Genomic DNA, 26,290 nt, shown 5'->3' with positions numbered 1-26,290 from the left:
ATTTTTGTTATAGCAATCCAAACAGACTAAGACATATATTTTGAATCCTTTTTATTACAGTTGACTTATTTTATGAAATATTTCAGGTATACAAAAACATACAGATAGTAAGAGAACTTTACAGATACAACTGAAGCTGCCTGTGTATTCTCTTCCACAGAATTCCTCTCTACCCTCCTCGGAGGCAACCACTATCCTGAATTAGGTGTTTCTCAAACTCTTGCATGTTTTTATATTATTACCACATAAACAGTGCATCCACACATAATATAAAGATTGTTTTGCATGTTCTGAAACTTTGTATATATGCAAAATATCGATCATATCCTGAAGCTTGCATTTCCCCCCCGCCCCTTATGGTTGATATTTATTCTTTTTGACACATTTTCCTCTAATTCATGCATCTTCACGGCTTCACAGCAGTAGTTCACTGTTTGGCTATACCACAATTTACCCACTCTCCTGTCAATGAACCTTTGTTTCCAACAATTGTGTGCTATTATATCAACAATGCAACCAGAACACACTCTTGTCCAGGTCACTATGTGCTCATAGGAGAGAGTTTCTCTTGGGTACATCTACACCTAGGAGTTCAATTACTGGGTTCTAGAGCATAAGCATTTTCCATTTCTACACTTGAATCTTAAACGTTTTAAATAATAAAAATGAATAGTTCTTAAGTAAAATTACACAGGGACATCTCCAACCAAGTACCCCTTCTCTAGTTTGGGCCACAGTACCATAATTAAACAAAATCAAATGAATAAGTAAATGTGGGAGGCTAAGACACAATGACCAGCAACCAGGATCTATACAGAGAACCCACACACAGTTGCATGGAAATGATTGAACAGCAATTACACCTGACTGTCTTCAGTTTAGTATCTATAAAAGAAATGCTGGGCATCCTCAACCCTTACACAGCAAGAGAACCCTCTTCAGACTACATTCAGTAGGAGAGAGAGAGCACAAAGGAGAGAAAGACATATTCTGGGTAATAAAGTGAATTGGTGGCAGGAATTTTGCAAAGCATATTGGTGAAAGCAAACCTCCTCAGCCAAACAGTTGATGAAGATTCTTATTGAAAGTCTAAACTGTGAGCAAACAGAGTCTAAGAAATTGATTATTTTTTAAATGGCCCTTCCAGTGCAAAACTATGAGGGAGATAGTTCAGAAAATAATAAAGAACCTTGAAAATGATAGAAGAGGATATAGACACAGATGATTTCTGTGGGCCTCTTCCTTTACAGTATTTCTAATTGTTACGTGTGTGCACATAGAAGCGTAGAGTACATGTGTTGTAGTTTGAAAAAGCTCCTAGGGACTCTAATCCACCACTTCCCCCGCAACTTCCCTTCCATCAGCACCCTCTCGCACAGCCTTGGAAAACACTGCTGTAGGTTCTCTATATAGACGATCGATGCCACACATAACATGGAGTTTTCCAAACTACTTCCATATGTATTATCACATATCGATTCTCAAAATACCCTGGAGGAGGCAGCTGTTGCTATTATTCTCCTTTTACAGATGAGAAATATAAAGCTCAGAGAGGTAAAGCAATTTGCCCAAGGCCACAGTGAGGGCTGGGGAGGGGAGCTGTGAAACGCACCTGAGGAAACAGAGATGAGTGATGACAGGTCACAGAAGGCAGACCTCCTACAGGAGGCTAGGCACTCTGCAATGTGCTTTGGACAAAAGGTTTGTTCAAAAGAGTAGTGCAGGGGGTGGACAGGTGCCTCTGGGCTTCAAATGCACACATAATGATTTCTTACGTTCAAAAACAGAAAGACCTAAAGCAAACATGAATTATTCCCTATACTTTTCTGTACGCTTAAAATATTTCATATTAAAAATAGAAGAATTCTGTGGGCAAAGTTTAGAGATGCCACCATGTTGAGGTTAGGCAAAAACCAAACAGTACCTGAGGCCTAGGTAGGAAAGATTTTACTTCTTTGGGGATCAGAAGAGGTGAAAGGTCTAATTCTGTTGAGGACTGAGGTTAGACAGGCAGACATCAGCAGGGGAAGAGAGAGTTGTGCCATCACTAGACCCAGACAGGAACTAGGGAGGCCCCAAAGAAACCCACAACACTTTACTCTGGGTCGAGCTGATTTCAGTAACCTGAGACCACACACCCAGGACTAACTTATTCTGTAAATCATTCTGAAATAATTCCCCTACTTAGCAGAAAAATTGTTTGTGCTTTTTAAAATAGCTGAATGTACCCAAGCACAATGCAGCGAGTACTGTGGGAAAGAGGCATTACAGGTTTGAAAAGAACAAAGACTAGGAATGCCAACGTTTATCTTTGGAGGAGAAATTCCTCTTTATCTTACAAGTGGAGGTTATGTCAAGTTACTTGGGCAAGTGGTGGTAACAAAACTCGGCCAGCCAAGGAGTCATGGGTTTGGGGACCATATTTCCCCAGAATCTCTCTGGGAAAATCTTTATTTTTTCTTTTACTTTTTATTGAGATTATGATAGCTTACAACCTTGTGAAATGTCAGTTGTACATTACTGTTTGTCAGTCATGTTGTAGGTGCACCCCTTCACCCTTTGTGCCCACCCCCACGCCCCCTTTCCCCTGGTAACCACTGGGAAAACCATTTTTTAAAAACTCTTCTGGGGGCTGGCCCCGTGGCCGAGTGGTTAAGTTCGCACGCTCCGCTGCAGGCGGCCCAGTGTTTCGTTAGTTCGAATCCTGGGCGCGGACATGGCACTGCTCATCAGACCACGCTGAGGCAGCGTCCCACATGCCACAACTAGAAGAACCCACAACGAAGAATACACAACGATGTACCTGGGGGCTTTGGGGAGAAAAAGGAAAAAATAAAATCTTAAAAAAAAAAAAAAAAAACTCTTCTGGTGGCCATCCCAGTGGCACAGTGGTTAAGTTCATGCACTCTGCTTTGGCGGCCTGGGGTTCTCGGGTTTGGATCCCAGGCGTGGACCTAGCACTGCTCCTCAAGCCACACTGTAGCAGTGTCCCACATACAAAACAGAGGAAGACTGGCACAGATGTTAGCTCAGCGACAATCTTCCTCAAGCAAAAAGAGGAAGACTGGCAACAGATGTTAGCTCAGGGCCAATCCTCCTCACCAAAACAACAACAACAACAACAACAAAAAACCCCTCTTCTGTTCTTATCTGTCTTGTTGGTTTTACTTATTTCTCTCATCTGTCCATATTAACACAATGGGGGCTGGGGAGAGGAACGCATCTTGCTGAAGGTGCATAGCTGGGCCAAGAATAAAACTCCGGCATCCTGTCTCTCAGCTCACTTCTGGACCATGCTACCTCAGGAAGGAACATTTGAAAATAGTAATTCTCTCCCACCTTGCAACCAAGCTGTGCAAAAGCACATGATCAATGAATGAAGCTGGCAAGTGACTCAGCACTGGGCTGGCTCTCCTGTGAGTCAGACCCAGAATCCTGAGTGGTTGGAAGCACAATCTCTTTAAATAAGACTTTAAAACCAAGGTCTTTACCACCCAAGATCATTGAAAGATTTCAAGGGTATTTTATTTTGTTTGAACAAGGATCATGATGTCACCTCTAGCATTTAGACCTGAGTCAGCTTGAGTAATTATATCGTTCATAATTTTCACGGATGTTGCTTTCTTTGTATACTGTAGCTTCAGGTAGTGGTCTTTAGAGTCCAGAACCAGTTGAGGTAGAGAGAGGCAAGAGCATAGACAGGACAGTCCACGTGGCTGGACCACAGGAAGTAACTAACAATTTGGGATCACATCTGCATCTCTACACGTTAACACAGGAAAAGACCCCAAAGTAAGGCCTTCTCTTATTCCTCTGAAGCATAACAACTATACACACAGCTTTGGGGGCATATTGGTAAGCTGCCCCATACTGACCCTGTCAATAGCCATTGGTTTGACCACCTGCTCCCAGCAGGGAAGAAGCTAGCCTCTGAGCAATGACCCCTGTGACAGATGGCACAGCACGGACAGAAAAGGGGCAGCCAAAAATATTCCTTCCCACAGAGGGAGGGAGCCTGGGTGTTTAAAGGCAGGAGTCAACTGAAACAAAGCAATGAAATTCACTAAGTGTATCTAAAACTTGCCCTCAGGGTATCAATAGCCTTTTGAATGAGAAATGAATCAAAACCCGTGATGAAGGGACCTCAGGATCCTGGGCACAGCAAGCTGCCATTAGCAAGGTTTGGGAACAAATTATCTTAGAGAAAAGTGTGACAATGAGATTTATAAAGTAAAGGACTCTCGGAGTCATTAAGGAGAACCTGAATATTTAAGGCAACCTTAGAATCAACTCAAATTTCCAGAGATTGACTCGTCTTGAAACAACATAAACAGTTCAGGGAATATCGATTGCAAAACGTCAATCCTGGAATGGACTTCAATTGGCAGGAAAAAAAAAAATCCACTAGCCCCTGCTTTGGTTTGGTTACCAGTACTGGGAGGGAGACTTAAAAGAAGCAAAAGTGAAGAAGCTGGCACAAAAAAAGGTAAGGAAAGGAAGCGCCACTTATCACGTGCCCATGCCCAGCACTGTGCAAGGAGCCTTTACAGACAGCCACCATGACCCTAGGAAGGAAGCATTATGTTTTGTCATTTTTTTTTTTTTTTTGGCTGGGAAATAGTCACCCTGAGCTAACATCTGTTGCCAATCTTCCTCTTTTTTTCCTTTTCCTCCCCAAAGCCCCAGTGCATAGCTGTATATTCTAGTTCTAAGCCCTTCTAGTTCTTCTACATGAGCCACCACCATAGCATGGCTACTGACAGACGAGTGATGTGTTTCCATGACTGGGAGCCAAACCTGGGCTGCAGAACTGGAGAGCACTGAACTTTAACCACTAGGCCATCAGGGCTGGCTCTCTTTTGTCATTTTTAGATGAAAAAATACCATAGCTGCATTACTCACAATAGCCAAAAAGTGGAAGCAACTCATGTGTCCATCGACAGAGGAATGGACAAAGAAAATGTGGCATATACATACAAAAGAATACTGTTAGCCTTAAAAAGGAAATTCTGATGCAAGCTACATTGTAAGTGAAAAAAGCCAGTCACAAAAGGACAAATACTGCATGTTTTCTCTTCCACGAGGTCCCTAGAGTAGTGAAATGTATAGAGACAGAAGGCAGAATGGTGGCTGCCCAGGGCTGTGGGAGGGGGACTGGGGTGTTGGCGATTAGTGTGGACAGAGTTTAAGTTTGGGAAGATGAAAAAGTCCTGGGGATGGATGGTGGTTACGGCTGCACAACAATGTGAATGTACTTAACGCCACCAAACTGTAACACTTAAAAATGGTTAAAATGGTAAGTTTTACATTATGTATATTTTACCACAATTTTTAAAGATAAAAAAACAAAGCATAGCAAGGTTAAGAAACATGGCCAGGTCAAACTAGTAAATGGAGAAGACATGATTCAACCTGTAAATTCCTCGGGCTCGCCTTCCTCTTCCACCACAGAACTAGACAGGCTTTGGGAGAGAGGAAGGACAAAGAGAGCGCTCAAGAGGAGAGCCTCGAAGCTCCCCTTAACCACAGGGGACCTGGCAACAGTGGCTAATTTACATGTCTCCTCTCTCCTCCTCACCCCCTCACACTAGTCATTCCAGTGTTTTAACTCGAACCTTGTCTCATCTTCACCTTTTCATCTCCCAGTGTCTCCCAAGAGGACACCCTGTTTAGGGAATGTCCTGTATATTCCAAGTTCACCAACATCACTCAACAGATTTTGAAAACCTTCCAGCCCCAGAAAGCCTCCGTGAATTGGAAGGTAACAGAATACTACCACCTCAAGTATGGAGGTCCTCTAAGTCATTCTCACTTGCTAAAAAAAACGTATGCTGGAGAATTCACTTGCAAAACAAAAAAAGCTGAATTTATCAGAGTTCTGAGATGCCTTAATTTCACCTAGCCCAGCTGGTTCTATACTGGGGTGGTTCTGCCCGCAGGGAACCTTGGCAATGTCTGGACACATTTTTGAGCATCTTAACTTGGGGGACGGGGAGGGGGAAACCGCTGGCATCTCGTGGTAGGTCAAGGATACTGCTAAACATCCTACAATGCAGAGAAGAGCGCCCCCAGAAACATGACAAAGAATTACCCCATTCAAAATGTCAATAGTGCCATAGTTGAGACACCGATAGCCCAACCACACATCTTCTTGCACTTCCTTTAAAAATTACCAAGAGACAACAGCCTCGGCTACAATGCCTATGGTGGACAGAGAGCTGTGACCTGAGGCAGCCCACTGCATCTGCCAACAAAGTATTCCTCAAATTTTACCAGTCTTTCACCTGTGAGTCTTAGTGCTAGTTCCTGAGGTCAAACAGTAGTCAAATCCCTGTTCTACATGGCAGTTCTTCGAAGTCAGAAGATAGTTACTATCTTATATTATAAACATAGTAGATGGACACTGAAACAATTATCTATACCTGCTTTTACGTTTATCTAGGTTTAAGAGTCCTGCACGGAAATTCTCAACAGCAGGTAACATGTCTGCTCTGTGTTGCCTAGCTGGCCAGTACAAAATATCATCCAGACTAGTACTTAATAGCATATAACTAGTGCTTACTAATATATAACTAGGTTGATGGTGAACACGAAGGAGGTAGGGACCTACCAACCTGCTGTGATTCCCGGATAAGAAAAGTACCTTTCTTTTAGGGAGAAGGGCCATTGCTGGCCATACAAACACAGGCCTGTTGATACTAATGCTCAACTCTTCTTTCCATTTTAAACAGTCTGCCAGCCACCGACAGCTGGGGGCCAGCATGCAGTCTCACTCAGCCCCCACCCCCAGCTTGTGAGAATCCCTACACAGTAAGAATCCTCTTTACCCTCCAGAAGGAAAGTAACCCAAACTCTGGCACATCTCCATAAAAGGCTGCTAATTCCTGGCCTATCTGCTTAGCTGGACCATAAAACTGCTGAAAACCTCTGTCACTCGACATGGATTACATTCTTAATGACATCAGCAGCCTAAGAGATTGGCTCTGCAGAAGCAAGGGGCTTTGTAAGCATTAAGTCTCAACCTTGCAGAGCTAGTCTACACAACGACAAGGACTCACTTCTGAACAAAGTCTGAACGTTGCCTGCTTGACTCTGATAAATGTGTAACCACAGTGAATGACTGCAATTTAAAAATGATTCTTAAAACCTCACCCACCTGACCTTTACTACCGGTCCGCCAGGCATTCACCTTCTAATACGCCATTCTCATTCCCACCTCTAATCCTCCACCTGGCACGCAGTTCTTCTGTTGTTTCCCAAACTAAACCCACAGTGCCTTTAAGGTCTACATCAGGATCTCTCTCCAAGCTTCCATCAAGTCTTTTCTATTAACTCCATTCCATGATGCTCTCTCCCAGTCTGGATCCCACTTCTCCCTCACTTGCATACATTCTGCTTTAGAACTAGCCCCCAAAGGTTTTATTTATAGATGCTAAACATTCAACACGTATCAATTAATCAACAAAGACTTATTGAGCACCTATAATGCACTCTGCACTCTCGATTCTGTAGGAGATAGAGAGAGAGAAACTATGCACACCCTTTAGTTACTGCCCTTGAAGTGCCAAGACTAACTCATTCCAAACAATCACTAGGGGGCCAGCCCCTGGTGCCAAGTGGTTAAGTTCGTGCGCTCTGCTTTAGCGGCCCAGGGCTTTGCCAGTTCGGATCCCGGGCGCAGAACTAACATTGCTCATCAGGCCATGCTGAGGTGGTGTCCCACATAGCAGAGCCAGAAGGACCTACAACCAGAATATACAACTCTGTATTGGGGAGCTTTGGGGAGAAGAAGGAAAATAAGAAGATTGGCAACAGATGTTAGATCAGGTGCCAATCTTTAAAACAAACAAAAAAAGGATGTTGATAAGAACCTGAGGGCTTTTCTTGGATAAAAGGCTGAAAATCCCCATGTTACAGAGAATGGTGTGAAGCAGTAACTTTCCCACCTGGGGGTCCTGCCAATAAAATTCAGCCCCATACACAACCCAAAAGACCAAAAAAACCGTTAAATTTAAGAAGCACATAATTACTAAATTACAGCTATAGATTATAAATACTACAGAAGTTCAGAAAATAAGACAGGCTCTCTTAGTTCTCATTTCTTGGAGTGAATTTTAGAAACGAAAGAAAAAAAAAGATCTACCCATTCACTCCCTCAACATTTTCTGAGGCTTTTTATGTATAAGGATTGTAAAACACCTTGCATTTGTATCGCACCTACATCTTATATCTATTTTCTCATTTCATCTTTAACAAGAATGTAAGATAGACAGAGCAAGTTGTAACCATCAGCCCCATTCTCTAAATGAGGACACAGCTCAGAAAGAGGAAGACATCTGCCCCAAATGTACAAGTGAACAAAACCAAGAGACAAGCCTCCCGACCCCGAGTCCCAGGTCTCTCTCTCCCCACAGCCCCTCCTCCAGATACACACACGACTGTGCTACTTCCCCCATCACTGCTGTTCAGACGCGATAGGAAAAAGCTCAAACTACCTAAATGAAAGCTTTCAGATCCTTAAAAGAAAATCTGTCAATCATATGCCTTTCCTTATATGTTTCATGAATGTGAAAACTCAAGTCCATAATCTAAGCTCCTCTAAATCTAAAAGTATATCCAGAAAACAACTGGAGAGCAGGGGTGGAGGGAAATGGAAACACAGAGCAGAATGAGAGGATGTATTTTTGTATTAAATATTAATGTTTATAAGGGAGAGAAACGACTCTATTTGGTTATGAACTTTCCATCAGTTAGATTAAACACTGTATCTTTAGAGACTAGCAAATGCCTGGCACGTGGTAGATGTTCAATAGGTTTACTTAGTGAATGAATGTGTTTTTCCTGATATATTATGAGCTCCCTGAGGGCAAAGACCTCATCTCATGCACTTTTGTACCTGTTTCAAAGTAGGTAGTCAATAATGCATTGAATTAAATTAGTCACCTGGAAAATAGAGCTCTGTGTAGGAGGTTGTGTTGGTACTGTTTTCTTAGATTCTCTATTTGGCATCCATTAATCATGGTGCCAAACCAACAGCCAGAGTTGTTTACACCTCCCCTGCCATCCAGAGCCCATCCTCTGAACACCCTTTATCTAACTCTCACACACCAAGCCAATATTTCCTCTGCCCTAAAGCAACCCAGGGCCAGGTTCCAGACAACTAGGAACAGCCCCTGTCCCCCAGGGCCCACCAGAATTATTCAAACTAGCCAACCCTACACCATATCCCCTGCCCAGCCTTTCCCGCGGAAAACACAATAAAGGCTCTGGACCAAACTTTCCACCCACTGCCCCTCCCTCCTGACCAAACTCGGTGCTGCCCCCTGTGGCCCTGTGTGGCCTGGCATGCCCCCTTCTCTCAGGAAATGCAAACAATAAACTCTTCTTTTAATAATTCTTTTTTTTTAACTTTTGAATTTTTATTAATCTTAAAAATTAATATTCAATGTATTCAAGTTTACAAATTCAAATCCCTTCTTTCCTCTTAAGAATTAAAGTTCAGCCTACAAATCTATATAAGCACATTTTAACAATTACTTTTAAGGCAGATTTCACAAATTATATTCTCCGAAGGTTTTAAACTGTATTTAGAAATTTTCAATGATCCATCTTTTTTTTCCTTTTTCTCCCCAAAACACCCTGGTACATACTTGTGTATTTTTAGCTGTGGGTCCTTCCAGTTGTGGCATGTGGGACACCGCCTCTGCATGGCCTGATGAGTGGTGCTATATCCGCACCCAGGATTCAAACCAGCAAAACCCTGGGCCAGCAACCGAAGCAGAGTGCACGAACTTAACCCCTCAGCCATGGGGCCAGCCTCCAATGATCCATTCTTTTTAGAGTACTTCAATTGTCTGACTTAACTCTCAGAATTTTACTTTATTATTATTATTATTTTTGTGTGTGTGAGGAAGATTTGCTCTGAGCTAATATCTGCTGCCAATCCTTTTTTTTTTTTTTTTGCTTGAGGAAAATTAGCCCCGAGCTAACGTCTGTGCCAATCTTCCTCTACTTCACATGTGTGATGCCTCCACAGCATAGCTGATGAGTGGAGTAGGTCCGCACCCAGGATCCAAACCCGCAAACCCCAGGCTGCCAACACAGAGAGAGCAGAACTTAAACCACTTGGCCATGGGGCCAGCCCCTTGGAATTTTAACTTAAAATATCAATATAATAGTTCTTAATGTTTCTCATGTCCCCATACTTGTAAACATAAGTCTAAACCTCTTAATCAATTACCTATTTTAAATTTAAGCACAAGGATACTTTTATCTCATGGGCAAAATTTTTATTAATTTTAAATATCGCTAATATTTAAAATAACAAATGAACACAGATTGCCCTTTAACCGAAAAAAAAAATAGTAAGTGCTCGATTTACTTTATCACTTTTTTACACGGTTCTCACTACCTCTCTGTGCTGTCTCTCAGTCACCTTTATAAAGTGAAGCCCCAGGCACAAACTAGTCGGATACCACCATTGCATCACCACCAGACTCAAAGACCCAGAACCAAGCCAGCCCAGTCGTAAATGCTGGCTTACACCACCACTTACAAAATCTTACCTTCCCTATTAGACGGCAAACTCCTTTGAAGACTTAAACAACATCTTCTTTTGTATCCCCTACTCGCCAAATTTAATGCTATCTACACAGTAGTCACTTAGTAAGCTGAATTTTACATAGATAAGTAAATAACTAGTTCGCTTTCTTTTAGCCTGAATCTTATCAATTACTAATTATCCCCTCTGCCCTCAAAAGAATCCCAAAAGTGGGTGATTAAACTCTAACGGTGCACAGTCTGGCAGTTTCCTATACATATATAGTTAAATATAAACTGCAATATGACCCAGGAATCAATCACAATCCTAGGTACTTAGCCTAGTGAACTGAAAACTGTGTTCACAAAAAAACCTATGCACAAATACTTACAGCAGCTTTATCTATAATGGGTCCCAAACGGGAAGCAACTGAGACGTCTTTCAACAGGTGAATGGATAAACAAGTTGTGGTATAGCCACAGAATGGAGTATTATTCAATGACAAAAAAGGAATAAGCTAGTGTTCATGCAACAATATGGATGAATCTTAAATGCATTTTGCTAAGTGAAAGACTACATATTATATGATTCCATTTATGTAATATTCTGGAAAAGGTGAAACTATAGGTATAGAAAACAGATTAGTGGTATCTAAACGGATTAGACAGTGTGGTGGGAGGTGGTTGACTACAAGCAAATGCACAGGCAAAGTTTTAGGGTGATGGAACTGTTCTATATGGTACTGGGGTGGTAGATATATGACGCTATGTATTTGTCACAACCCAAAGAACTGTACCTTACAAAGAGTGAACTTAAATGTATGCAAAGTTTTTAAAAACCAAATAGGCTGTCAGGGGATCCCAAGATAGAAAGTAGGCCAAGACAAATGAATCTACTGTATTGTAAATGCATGACACAAACTCACTGAAAGGGATAGGGGAAAGAAGGAGCTGACCTAAGTTACCTTGGAAAACGTTGTTTCCAATGAAAATTATACGGCTAAAGATAAAAGGAACTGTACATAAATATTCTACTCTAGTTGGTAAATCTGTTGCTCACATAAGTACAAGTTAACAATTTTGAACCTGCTTTACACGATTTACAGGATTGAATAAATAAGTAATCCACCACCTACTACAGTGGATGGTGAAGGCAGGTGTCTCACTGTCAGAGAGGGAGCTGCCCATAAACAAGGGGGAAGCTAGAATAAACTCTGTGGTACTGGGTTAGAGTCAGAGACATCAGTGTGAAACCATGTTTAACTTAATATATATACAGATGGGTAGGTACAGAAACAATTACAAATATGTATATACACATGGGGTGGTATGCAGATGTATATTTGCTAGCTCTAGCCACTGAGAGGGCCTAGTAGCAATACACACACCCAACGCTCAGATCTTGGTTTCTCCAATGAAAAGAACCAGGGCTCCTAAGGAAAATGGCTGATTCTAGAGCTAGGGCAGGGAAAATACAAGATGAGTCCGGAACATCTTCTAGTTCCAGAAAATAAGGAAGTGCTCAAGTAGCAAAAGGACGAGGGCATGTTAAAGGGACACAGAAGCCAATCTGGAATACCCCCAGTAGCCAAAATTGGATCAATCTGAGCAACAAAATAAATAGCATGCTAAACGAATAACCTAAAGTATAAAATAAATACATGAGTCCACACTGATATAAATTAATGACAATAAATAAACACACGGGTAGAAGGAGTAAATCTTCCTTTACAGAAGAATTCCAAATAATATACGTAGAGACTATCTCCTCCAGGAAGTGGAACTTAATCCCCACCCCTCCTCCTCCAAGTGTGGGTTGGATTTTGTGACTCATTTCCAAAGAATACAGTAGGAAAAGGGAAAATATGGTCACTTGACAGTGGAGAACCCTAGCAAACACTTCCTTAACCAAATAATTAAGGTTCGCATCACAGTAAGTCATGTCAATATCATATACCCCAATACAATGCGATGAGGTGGGCATTTCACCTCTAAGGTATTCTTCCTCAAAACCCATAACCCTAATCTAATCATGAGAAAGACTTCAGACAAACCTAAACTGAGGGACAGTCTACAAAATACTTCACCAGTACTCCCCAAATCTGCCAAGGTCATAAAAAACAAGGGAAGTCCGAGAAATTGTCACAGAGCAGAGGAGATTAAGGACACATGATGAATAAACGCAAGGTGGTACGTTGGACCAGATCCTGGAACCAAAAAGGGACATTAGTGTAAAAACTGGTAAAATCCAAATAAAATCTGGAATTTAAGAGTAATGCACCCATGCTGCTTTCTTAGTCTTGACAAAGACACCATGGTAAGGCAAGATATTAACACGAGGGGAAACCGGGTGAGGCATAGGCAGGAACTCTCTGTATTATGTTACAACTTTTCTGTAAATCTAAAATTATTCCAAAATAACAAGCTGATTCTTTAACAACCTAATGTTGCTTTAGGGTCAAATTAGTGAGAAAAATTAATTAAAATTTTATTTGCAAGATTTCTGTGTGACAGAAGTGTACGATCACATTATTGGAGACATCTTTTTACAGAGAGCAAATAAAGAGCACTTGACACACTATCTTGCAAACTGAATGCATCATAACACTTCCGTTGAGGAGGAGAACGCATTTCCAGGCACATTCACGGTCAGGGCTTCTACCAGGGGTAGAAATAATCTCCACAATACAGGACTGGATAATCTTTCTTTGACGAGGAGTCTTTTCCTTCCACGCCTCCAGATGACATTCCCTGGCTTTCCCTGGCCATATGGACCATGGAGCAGAACTGTGGCCTCTCCCGGGACTCTCACCTTGTTGGGTCTGGACCCTGGCCTGCCTGTAAGAGGCCTAGGGCTGTGGCTGAGATTCTGCCCCTTCTTTCTTATTCATTAGTGCCTCCAACACAAGACTAAGAAATCTGAATGACACCAGTCTCTCCACGTCCAGATTAAATTATTTCCAGAAGCATCACTGTGTATGTGACTACTAACAGCAACGTCTAATCTGTAGCCAAATAACTGCACCGGCTCCGCACAGGACAAAGAACTGATGAGTGACACTGACACCCACCCCTATGATTAAGTTTTTGAGAGCTCACTGTCTAAACTGGACATCAATATAACGCACTTGTATTCCTAACTGAAAATCAGCACTATTTTTTTAAGGTAATGATTAAAAATTCTAAGAATTGATTGGCTGCTCTCTGGGAAAGATGTATAGTGACAGTATAAACTCTGACCTCTAAATCCAAAGTCAGGAAATAGCATTCAAAAGGGAATATCTAGACCCAAAGAGATACAATAAGTTTCTAGTTAGCAAGGGCCACCCCTGCTTAACTTGCTTTACACACTAAGCAGAGAGGGTCACAAAACTTTATGAAGATAAAAACTAAAAGACATAGCATTTAACTGATAAAAAGTTGCCTGGCAGTCTTTCCTCTACTGCATCCCTCTGCAAAGCCGCTATCTGAGGAAAGGCCAAGGATGTACACCAGGAGCCATATCTCAGCATCTTCCAGGAAGCCTGCTCCGCTCAGGTCACTGTAAGAACCATCATCCTCTTCCTTCCCAGTGTGCCCCACAGTGGTATCTGATTCTACAGAGCCTTTTTATTTAATTTGACTGACGTGGAACAGGTTCAGAAGGCAAATTCAAGCGAGAAATTCCAAGAATGTTTTATGTAACAATTGCTTCACTATACTAAGTGCATAGGCCTTCCAAGATAACTGTTTTTCTTTATTCTCTATTTTCTACCTCCTTGTATTTCTTTAAAAAACAAATGCATGCTCATCTCAATTTTTCAAATAATATGGGTTAAACATAAAAAAATTAAAACAAGATGACTATTTGAAGAGCCACCAAAATCAGTTCTACTGCTTAATAATTTTGCCAAATAGGGTCCCCACTTGGAAAGAACCACACCATTCACTTTAAAAATAGTCTTTTTGTTTCCAGATTAATTTTATAGCTAGTTTTATTTATTAAAATTAATTGAAGCAAATATCAATACAATTAAAGCCAAGCAAACATGAACATTGATCTGATTTCTGGTCTCAGATGTAATGTCATAAGGATTGTTATTAGGAAAATGCTCCACTATATTGGAAAATCCATACCTCAGATTTTCCAAGAAAGACTTGATTTCAAATAAACATCATGAACCATCACAAAACCCTAAATGACAACTCTTTAGTTTCCATAATATTAAATACATCTCCAGGATTGCTTATTACACAAACCTTTTTCACATCACATGTGCTGATCTAGGGATTAGAAAAAAACGAAAAAGATCATTCTATCTGTAGGGGCGGTTTAGTGGTTAAGATGCAGTGCGCTCACTGCCACAGCCTGGGTTCACATCCCAGTCAGGGAACCACACCATCCGACTGTCAGCCGTCATACTGTAGCAGCTGCGTGCTGCTGTGATGCTGAAAGCTCTGCCATGGTGATTTCAAACACCAGCAGGGTCACCCATGGTGGACAGCTTTCAGTGGAGCTTTTAGACTAGATGGACTAGGAAGAAGGACCTGGCCACCCACTTCTGAAATACTGGCCATGAAAATCTTATGAACAGCAGTGGAGCAGAGCGCCAGAAGATGCGAGGAGGGTGCAAAAAGACGGGGCAGGGTTCCGCTCTGTTGTACACAGGGGCACTAGGAGTTGGAATCAACTGGACAGTTCTAACAATAACAAACATGTGTAGGGCTTCTGTTCAACCATCAGTCCAGTAAATGATAACAGCTTTCACCTGCCCTCTCTACTTACACATGCACAGTTTTGTAGGTGAGAACACAGGACAGAAAAAACGTTCCTCAGAAGAAAGGCTTTAATCCAAACCAGCATTTGAGGACTAGGAACTGAGTGCTCAATCAACTGGTCATTCTAATCCTCTTGACTGTCATATCCTTCCTTTTGGCTGTTTACTATTTAGTCATTTCACAATAATTTTTTCACAGCTTGTTGGCATGTCTCTTCCTAGAATTAGAAGGGGGAGGAAAGAAGGAAAATGTCAATTAATCCACTTTCTTTTTTTCCCTGTAATTTTGGTAAAAGACTTGGCAGAACCAGAGTTAGATGTTAATCAGAGTTAGAAAAAGATTTAAGATTCTATGAACGTTTGTATTACCTATGCTAATATTCCTCTTCTTACCAAGGCTTAAAAAATTGATAGCTTATTTGTAGTTGAATGAAATAAGATATCAATATGCTATTAACAACTTGGCCATTTTAAATGGACACATATACTCTTTAGCCCAGCAATGTCACTCCCAGGTATTTGTTCTGGAGATACTGCCTCATATTTGTAAAATATCTGTATAAGGATATTCAACGCAACTTTCCTATAATAATGAAGGATTGAAATTGATGGAGTAAACATTTATTGACTTACTGAATAAATATGTATTTATTAATGGAATAACATCCACTGATAAAGGACTTACTAAATAAATCACAGTACATTCACTTAATCGCATTCTGCCCAGCCGCTGAAAAGCATGAGGCCTTGTGTAGACACTGCTATGGAAAGGCCACGACATATTAAGTGAGAATGCAAGGCACACAGCAGTGTGTACAGTACACTACTGCTTTTGTGAATATGTGCACACTTATCCCCAACTTATGTTTGGTAATATGTGGAATATCCCCGAAAGGACACCCAAGAAACTGGTAGAAGTGGGTGCCTCCAGGGGAAGGACCTGGGTGGCCCGGGACAGGTAACGGAGGGAGACTTACCTCTCACTCTGTTCCCTTTATATCTTTCAAGTTTGGTACCATTTGGTACTTTCAAATTTGGTACAAATATCTACTCAAAAAGCTTTTAATTTAAATTTAAAAATTAAAAAGAAGGAGGAGAGCATCCTGCACCAAAGACGCTGGAGTGCTTCCTTGGGGCGTCTCCTCCACTAGGGACCCTGAGCCCTGTCAGTGCAGTCACTTGATCTTTCAGGGTTGACAACCTGCCTCGAAGCCACCACCTTTCTCGGCCTGCCAACCTTGGTCCTCTCTCAGCATGATGAACAAATAACCGAAGTTTCTGGTTCTAGTTAAGATGGAATAAGTCCACTCTACCCTGTCTCTCCCGCTGAACTCAACTAAAATCCTCGAAAGAGCTGCTCCAAGCATCATCTGATGACTCTGAAAAGTACATAATTGATAGCAGGTAGGTTGGGAAAAGAAAGCAAAATTCAAAATATCATGAAACCAGCAGAGAGCTTTCCTTTTTTCTTCTCTGGTATCTCTTGGCCTGGACTCCAAGGCAGCCCAAACCCAGAACTGTGCACCAGCTGCAGACAGAAAGAGCTCCAAGAGAAGACCTCCATTTTCTGTCTAAGCAACAGGAAAGGGAGCCCCTAAAGGTCAAAGGGAGTGGAGGAAATCCCCTGATTTTGTTTGTCTCCTCTGTTCTCTCCTGCCCTACCCCACGGCAATTAGGCAGCGGTGGCAATGACAACAGCAGCCAGATAGAAAAACCTTTTCTGGGACCAAAGGAACTGCAATCCCAAAAGCAGAAGGCACTCTCCATTGCTTTGTTTTCTCTTCCTATCCCCTTGCCCTTTGGTTCCCAAGGGAAACGTAGTCACAGGGAGTACAAGGCAGAACAGAGAAATTAAAGTCTCAGCTTTCTAGCAAGAGGAGCAGGAAGGAGAATCCTTTGGATCTGGAAAGTTTGGGAAAACAACAGGGAGAGGAGAGAGCTCAATAAAGCTGCATGTGCACTCCAGGGCTCATCCCAAGCTGCACCTGCATCTATCTGACCCTAAACAGCATAGCAAAGGTTTTACAACTGATCTATGGGGTATAGCACTGCCCAGGTCTGAGACTGGCCACTGGCTGGTACATACATGTAACAGACACAAACAGCACAGGCAAATACTTTGAAAACTGAACGGATACTGAAGCCCAGCCCACAGAGGCAGGTAGGTACTTACCGCCTGGACCTAACTGGATTGACTGCCTGCTAAGACAAAAAGAAAAAGAAACATTCTCTATAGAATTTAAATATGACCCAAAGTCTCATAACATAGTATTTAAAATGTCCAGAATACAAATCCAAATTGATAAAGAAATTTGAAAATCTCACATCTCACAAGAGAAAAGGAAAATCAATACACGCCAACCCTAAGACATCAAAATTATCAAAGACTTTAAACCACTCTCCAAAAAATAAAGACAAACACTCCTAAAACGAGTGGAAAAATAGAAAGTCTAAACAAATAAATAGAACACTAAAAAAAAAAAAAAAAAGAGAAGAAGAAGAACCAAATGGAAAAACTTAAGCTAGAAAATACAACAGAAATTTAAAAATTCAATCGATGGGCTCAAAAGCATAATTAAGATGACAGAAGTCACTGAACTTGAAGATGGATCAACAAAAATTACCCAAGCTGAACAACAGAGAGAGAAAAAAGATTGGAAAAAAAATAAACAGAGCCTTGAGGACCCACTGCACATCACCAAAAGGCATAACATTTGTGTCATCAAAGGCTCATATGGGAAAGGAGCAAGAGTGTGGCACAGAAAAAATATTTGAAGAAATAATAGCTGAAAACTTCCCAAATTTGGCAAAATCATAAAATTGTAGATTCAAGAAACTCAGTGAACAGCAAAGAGGATAAACTCAAAGAAATTCTTGCCCAAGAAAAACTAAACAAAGAAAATCTTAAAAGCAACCAGAGAAAAATGATGCATTACACACAAGGAAACAATCTGAATGACTGTGGATGTCTCATCAGAAACCAAGGTAGACAGAAGGCAGTGGAACAAGACTTTTAAGCACTGGAAAAAATAAATAACAACAACTGTCAACCTAGAATTCTATATCCAGTGAAAACATCCTTCAAAATTGATGGTGAGGGGCCAGCCCCATGGTGTAGTGGTTAAGTGCAGAGAGCTCCACTTTGGCAGCCCGGGTTCGCAGGTTTGGATCCCAGGCACAGCCCTACACCACTCGTCAGCCATGCTGTGGTGGCAACCCATATATAAAGTGGAAAAAGACTGGCACAGATGAGCTCAGGCTCATCTTCCTCAAGCAAAAAAAGAGAAAGACTGACAACAGATGTTAGCTCAGAGCTAATCCTCCTCAGCAAAGAAAAAAGAAAGAAAAGAAAAGAAAAGATGGTGAACTAAATTCCCAGCTGAAAAAAACCAAGAGAATTCATCACCAGCAGACAAAGAAATACTAAAGGAAATTCTTCAGATTGAAAAATAACTATATCAATGGAGATAGTAAAAAACTTGAGGTAAAAGAGAATAGTAAAAAATATTCAAACAATCCAAAAGAAGGAAGAAAAGGAAAACAAACACGAAAAAAATGGAACTGAAAACAAATAATAAAATGGCAGACCTAAATCCAAAATATCAATAATTACCTTAAATATAAATAGCCTAAACACATAAATTAGAAGAGAGGTTGTCAGATGGATTTTTTTTAAGACATACTATATGTTGTCTACCAGAAACCCACCAAATACAATGATATATGTAGGTTAAAAATAAAAGGATGCTAAACACAATATGGCAGCACAGATTGGATTATGGAACAAAAAAAGGACATCAGTAGGAAATCTGGTGAAATCCAAATAAAATTCTATAACTTACTTAATAGAGTGCTGTACCAGCGTTAATTTCTTAGTTTTGATAAATGTACTAGTTATATAAGATTTCAGCATTAGGGGAAGCTAGGTGAACAGTATATAGGAACTGAACTCTCTGTTCTATTTTTGCAACTTTTGTAAATCTGAAGTTATTTCAAAATAAAAAAAATTTAAGTAAAAAGACAGGAAAATATATACCATGAAAACATGAATCAACAGAAAACTGAAGTGGTTATTTTAATATCAGACAAAGTAGACTCCAAAGCGAAGAAAATTACCAGGGATAAAAAGGGACGTTAAATAATGACAGAAGGGTCAATTCACTAAAAGACGTAACAATCCTAAATGTGTATGCACCTAACAAAAGAGCCTCAAAATTTACGAAGCAAAAACTGATAGAACAAAGGGAAGAAAGGGAAACATCTACAACTATAATTGAAGACTTCAATCTTCCTTTCTCAGTAATCAATAAAACAAGAAGACAGAAAATAATCAAGACTATCAAAACACAAAGTTGTACACCTTAAATATATATAATTCCTATTTGTCAATTATGCCTAAATAAAGCTGAAAAAGAATAAAGAGTTGGAATATAACATTGCAATTAAGTAATAATTAAATCACATTTTTATTTCTAAAAAGAAGGAAAAAAATCAAGGATACAGAGGAACTGAACAATATCATCAACCAACTGGATATAACTGACCTTTATAGAACATTCCACCCAACAAAAGCAGAATATACATTCTTTTCAAGTGAATATGGAACATTCACCAAGACAGACCAGAGAACAAACCTCAACAAATTTAAAAGTATTGAAATTATACAAAGTATAATATATGTTCTTTGACCATAGTGGAGTTAAACTAGAAAACAAAAAATAAAGGCTCTGGAAAATCTTCTAATACTCCAAAAAACTCAAAACAACATATTTCTAAAAAATTCATTGTTCAAAGAGGAACTCTCAAGGGAAATATAAATTCAATACATCAAAATTGTAAAATGCAGCCACAGCAGTGCTTAGAGGGAAATTTATAGTATTAAAAGCTTATATTAGAAAAGAAGAAAGATCTCAAATCAATGATCTATGTTTCCTTAAAAAAAAAAAGAGTAAATTAATTCAAAGCAAGCAGAAGGAAGAAAATAAAGATAAGAATAGAAGTCAACTAAATTGGAACAGAAAAACAGTAGAGAAAAATGAATAAAATTGATAAGCCTCTAGCCAAACAAAGAAAAAAACAGAATGAATACACAAATTATCAATATCAGGAATGAAAGAAAGGGATCACTACAGACCACAGACATTATAAGAATAATAAGGGAATACTACAAACAAATCTATGTACATAAATTTGACAACTTAGATGAGATGGACCAACCACTTGAAAGCCACAAAATATAAAAACTCACCCAAAAACAAACAGACAACCTGAATTATCCTGTATCTATTCAAGAAATCTAATTCGTAGTTAAAAACCTTCACACAAAGAAAACCCTTGGCTCAGACGGCTTCACTGGAGAATTCTACCAAATACTTAAAAAAGGAATTCTACACATTCTTTTCCAGGAAATGTTAGAGACAATACTTTCTAACTTATTTTGTAAGACCAGCATTATCCTGATAGTAAAACTAGATAAACACAGCACCAAAAAAACCCAAAACTACAAATAACCTCATGAACAGAGATGCAAAATTCCTCAACAAAATATTAGCAAATCAAACCCAACAACACAGAAGAATAATACATCACAAAACCAAGTGTTGTTTATCCAAGAATGCAAGGCTAGTTCAATATCTGAAAATCAATCAGTGTAATGAATTATATTAACAGATTAAAGAAAAAAATCATACGATAACAGCAATTGATACAGAAAAAGCATGTGACGAAATTCAACATCCATTCCTGACACAACTCTCAGCAAACTAGGAACAGAAGGGAAGCTACTCAATCTGATAAAGAGCACCTTCAAAAACTAACAGCTACTGTCATACTTAATGGTGAAACACTAAATGCTTTTTCCCTAAAATCAGGAAGAAGGCACAAATATCCACTCCCACCACTCTCACTCAATATCTCACTGGAAATCTGTAATAAAGATGGAGGAAAGAAAGAAAGAAAAAGTGTATAGATTAGAAAGGAAGAAATAAACTGTCCACTTTTCACAGATAACATAATTGTCTATATAGAAAATCCCCAAAAAATCTGTAATAAAGCTCCTAGAACTAAGTTAGATTAACAAGGTTGTAAGATACAAGTTCAACATACAAAAATCCATCATATTTCTATATACGAGGAATGAATTAGAAACTAAAATCAAAAATAAAAACATTTACAATAGCTCAAAAAAATACTTAGGAATAAATCTAACAAAACACATCCAAATCCATGCTGAAAATTATAAAATGCTAATGAAAGAAATCAGACATGACCTAAATAAATGGAGAGATATATCATGTTCATTGATTGGAAGTCAAGTGTCGCTTAACGACAGGGATATGTTCTGAGAGATATGTCCTTAGGAAACTTCATTGTTGTAGGAACATCACGGAGTGTACTTACACAAACCTACATGGTACACACCTAGGCTGTACGTAGCCCATTGTTCCCAGGCTACACACCTGTACAGCTTGTTACTGTACCAAATACTGTAGGCAATTGTAACACGGCAGTAAATATTTGTGTATCTAAACATAGAAAAGGTACAGTAAAAATATGATATAAAAGACAAAAAGTGGTACACCTATATAGGGGCATTTACGGCTTACAGAACTAGAACTCGCTCTGGGTGAGTCATGAGTGAGCGGTGAGTGACTGTGAAGGCCCAGGACATTACTGTGCCCTCGTACACCTTATACACACTGTACACTTAGCCTACATTAAATTTATAAAGAATACTTTTCTTTCTTCAATAATAAATTAACCTTAGCTTACCATAACTGTTTTACTTTACAAACTTTAATTTTGTTTAACTTTGTGATTCTTTTGTAAGAACACAACTTAAAACACAAATATGGTACAGCTGTACAAAAATATTTTTTCTTTATATCCTTATTCTATAAGCTTTCTTCTATTTTTAATTTTTTTTTTAACATTTTAAACTTTTGTGTTAAAAACTAAGACGCAAACACACACAGTAGCCTAGGCCTACACAGGGTCAGGATCTTCAATATCACTGTCTTCCACCTCCACATCTTGTCCCACTGAAAGGTCTTCAGGGGTAATAACACTCATGGAGCTGTCATCTCCTATGATAACAATGCCGTCTTCTGCAACACCTCCTGAAGACTTGCCTGAGGCTCTTCTTGAGGTGACACTCTTCAAAGTATGTACATGGTAGTTTGCTTGGTTGGTTTCTTTCTTCATCATAGATTTGCTTGTAAGCAGATAATGCACCACAAACATTCCTCCCTATTAATGAAAAACTTTTGGAGTTGGGGTCCATGTTTTCAAACTTTTTAAGGAGCTTGTTGAGGGCTGCAAAAGCTTCTGCTACATTGTACACTGTGAATTTTCTTAGGGGTTCTTCTTCTTTTTCTTCTCCCGCAGTTTCCTTTTCTCTTGCTGCTTCTTCAGCTACGCCTTCCTGTTTCAGTTTCAACAACTCCTCGGTAGTCAATTCCTCAGGAATCACCTCCAGCAGCTCCTCAATATCATCCTCGCCCACACCCAGGTCAAAGTTTGCCTTCTCACCCACAGCCTTGTTAATTTTTGCTGCCTCCCCATCCTTGGCAAATCCTCTGAAGTCACAAATGAACCTTTTGAGTGTCTTCTTCCAGATGCCATTCATACACTCCTTGGTGACATCACCCCAAGCCCAAGCAAGGTTCTTTTTTAAAGATTGCCACCTGAGCTAACATCTGTTGCCAATCTTGTTTTTCTTCTTCTACTCCCCAAAGCCCTGCCAGTACACAGTTGTGTATTTTTAGTTGTGGGTATCTTCCAGTTGTGTCATGTGGGATGCTGCCTCAGCATGGCCTGATGAGCGGTGCCATGTCCGTGCCCAGGATCCAAACCTGTGAAACCCTGGGCCGCTGGAGCGGAGTGTGTGAGTGAACTTAACCACCTGCCCACGGGGCCAGCCCCCCAAGCAAGGTTGTTGATGTAGTCATAGGTGTTGTAATCCCTCCAGAATTGCATCAGTGTCTTCCTCAGCTGCAGCAAAAGCCTGGGCAAAGGCCCTCCTCGGGTAGTAGGCCTAAAAAGCTGCTATAACTCCTTGATTCATTGGTTGGATCAAAGAGGTGGTGGCTGGAGAGAGAAACGTGACTTTGATATTGGGATGAAGATCACCAATAAAAGGAGATGAAGATCACCAATAAAAGGAGGATGTCAAGAAGCATTATCAACAATAAGCAAAATCTTGAAAGATACGTTATTCTCCAAATAGTACTTCTCCAGTTCACTGGCCCAGCAATTCAGGAGGGCATCTTGGAAGAGGAGTTGGGTTATCCATGACTTGTTATTTCTCCGGTAGCACACTGGCAGTGTGTGTTTTTTGACATGCTTGAGGGCCCTAGAGTTCTCACTGTGCCAGATCACAAAGGCTTTGAATTTGTAGCCTGCAACATTGCCCCCAAGAAAGACTGTTATCCTGTCTTTAAAAGCCTTGAAACCTGGCATTGACTAGGCCTCCTTATGGATAAAAGTCCTCTCAGGCATCCGTTTCCAGAGTAGGGAGGCTTCTTCCATATTGAATATCTGCTCTGGCAAGTAATTTTCCTCCACAATCAGCTTATCTAGAGCTTCCAAAAATTCTTCAGCTACCTTCACATTAGCACTTGCAGACTCACCACTCACTTTCACATTATGTAATGAACAACAATTCTTAAATCATTTAAACCATCCAGAGCTAGCAGTAAATTCCACATCACAGTTCAGTCCAGCCTTTTCCTTCAACATCACAAACAAGCTTTTTGCTTTGGTTGTGAGCGTCATGGTGCTAAGAGGAATACACTTCTATGTCTGGCCTTCAATCCAGGTCACTAGAAGTTTCTCCCTATCTGATATGGGCCCTTCTTGAATTTTAGTTAGTCTCGTCACCTTCAATGAAGCAGATCCTTTAACAGCTTCTACCGCTTTGTTCTTGTTCTTCGAGACAGCAGCTATGGTGAATGGGACGTGCCAGACTGGTGAGCAATAACCATCACTGATGTTTCCACCTTTGTAGTCCTTCATCACTTTTAATTTCATTTCCAGGTCAATCACTTGATGTGGCCTCTTAGTGGCAACATTAACAGTGGACCTTATATGCTTAGGGGCCATGATGAACAAAATAACACAAGATTAAATCAAGCACAAGAGAAAATGATGCAATCAAGAGACATGAATACCACAAGATGTACGAGGCCGCTGTGAGCATAACATGACATTGTTTTATAAGAAACTTTTTATATAAGATAAAGAGTATACTCTAAAATAACAATAAAAAGTACAGTATAGTAAATACATAAACCAGTAACATGGTCATTTATTACCATTATCAAGTATTATGTCCTGCACATAATTCTATGTGCTATACTTTTATAGGACTGGCAGTGCACTAGGTTTGTTTACACCAGCATGACCACAAACGTGAGTAATGCATTGTGCTCAGATGTTATGATAGCTATGACAGGTGATAGGAATTTTTCAGCTCCGTGATAATCTTATGGGACCACTGTCATGTATGTGGTCCATTGTTGACCAAAACATTGTTATGTGGTGCATGACCGCAGTTAAGATATCAATTCTCAAACTAATCTGCAGATTGAATGCAGTTCCAATCAAAATGCCAGCAGGGGTTCTTGCAGATATAGATAAGCCGATTGCAAAATATATATGGAAAGACAAAAGGATTAGAATGGCCAAAACAATTTTGAAAAAAGAAGACTAAAGCTGGAAGACTAACACTGTACAATTTTAAGTCTTGCTATAAAGCTACAGGAATCAAGACAATTGGTGAAAGGACAGACACTAAGTCAATGGAACAAAACAGAGAGTCTAGAAATACACCCACATAAACATAGCCAATTGAGTTTTGACAAAGGTGCAAAATCAATTTAATGGAGAAAGGACAGTCTTTTCAATAACAGTGGTGCTGGAACAATTCCACATCTATCTGCAAAAAAAGAAAAAAAAAATATATATATATGAATCTTGACCTAAATTTCATACTACATACAAAAATTAACTCAAACGGATCATAAATCTAAATGTAAAATGTGAAACTATAAAATTTTTAAAAGAAAACAAAGAAGAATATCTTTGTGACCATGGGTTAAACAAAGAATTCTTATATAAAAATAAAATTCATCGGGGCTGGCCCGGTGGCACAGCGGTTAGGTGCACATGTTCCGCTTCTCTGCGGCCCAAGGTTCGCCGGTTCAGATCCTGGGTGAGGACATGGCACCACTTGGCAAACACCATGCTGTGGTAGGCGTCCCATGTATAAAAAGTAGAGGAGGATGGGCATGGATGTTAGCTCAGGGCCAGTCTTCCTCAGCAAAAAGAGGAGAATTGGCAGTAGGTAGCTCAGGGCTAATTTTCCTCAAAAAAAAAAATATATATATACACACACATATAACTCATCAAAGAAAGAAATTTACAAATTAGACAATCAAAATTTAAATCATCAGCTTTACAAAAGACATTGGTAGAGATGAAAAAAAAAGCTACACTAGGAGAAAATACATCCAAGTAACTTATCTGATAAAAGACTTGTATCCAGAATATATTAAAAAGAAAAAAAAACTCTCAAAACTCACAGTAAGAAAACAAACAATCCAGTTAAAAAAATGGGCAAAGGGGCTGGCCCGGTGGCCGAGTGGTTAAGTTTGCGCGCTCCGCTGCAGGCAGCCCAGTGTTTCGTTGGTTCGAATCCTGGGCGTGGACATGGCACCGCTCATCAAACCACGCTGAGGCAGCATCCCACATGCCACAACTAGAAGGACCCACAACGAAGAACATACAACTATGTACCGGGGGGCTTTGGGAAGAAAAAGGAAAAAATAAAATCTTAAAAAAAAAAAAATGGGCAAAAGATTTGAACAGACACTTTACCAAAGATATATGGATGGCAATAAGAATGTGAAAAGATGCTCAACGTCATTAGCTATTAGGGACATGCAAACTGAAACCACAAGATAACACTAAACACCAATTACAATGGCTAAAGC

General features: G+C 39.9%; 1 protein-coding gene across 9 annotated transcripts in view; it reads right to left on the bottom strand.

The window, feature by feature from the left end:
- The window catches only part of SCN8A (sodium voltage-gated channel alpha subunit 8), a 178,836-nt gene that overhangs the window by 139,336 nt on the left and 13,210 nt on the right, over nt 1–26,290 (bottom strand). The window contains exon 2 of one of the 9 annotated variants that reach the window (XM_070495307.1): nt 15,305–15,514. The exons of the other annotated variants lie outside the window; for them this stretch is intronic. The gene's annotated coding sequence lies outside the window, so the exon portion shown is untranslated. The remainder of the gene's footprint in view (nt 1–15,304; nt 15,515–26,290) is intronic. 9 annotated transcript variants of the gene reach the window in all.

Source organism: Equus asinus, chromosome 22 (genome assembly GCF_041296235.1).
Source record: "Equus asinus isolate D_3611 breed Donkey chromosome 22, EquAss-T2T_v2, whole genome shotgun sequence".
Lineage (NCBI taxonomy): Eukaryota > Metazoa > Chordata > Mammalia > Perissodactyla > Equidae > Equus > Equus asinus.
The sequence above is the reverse complement of the archived record's forward strand: the minus strand, read 5'-3'. Positions and strand labels throughout refer to the sequence as shown.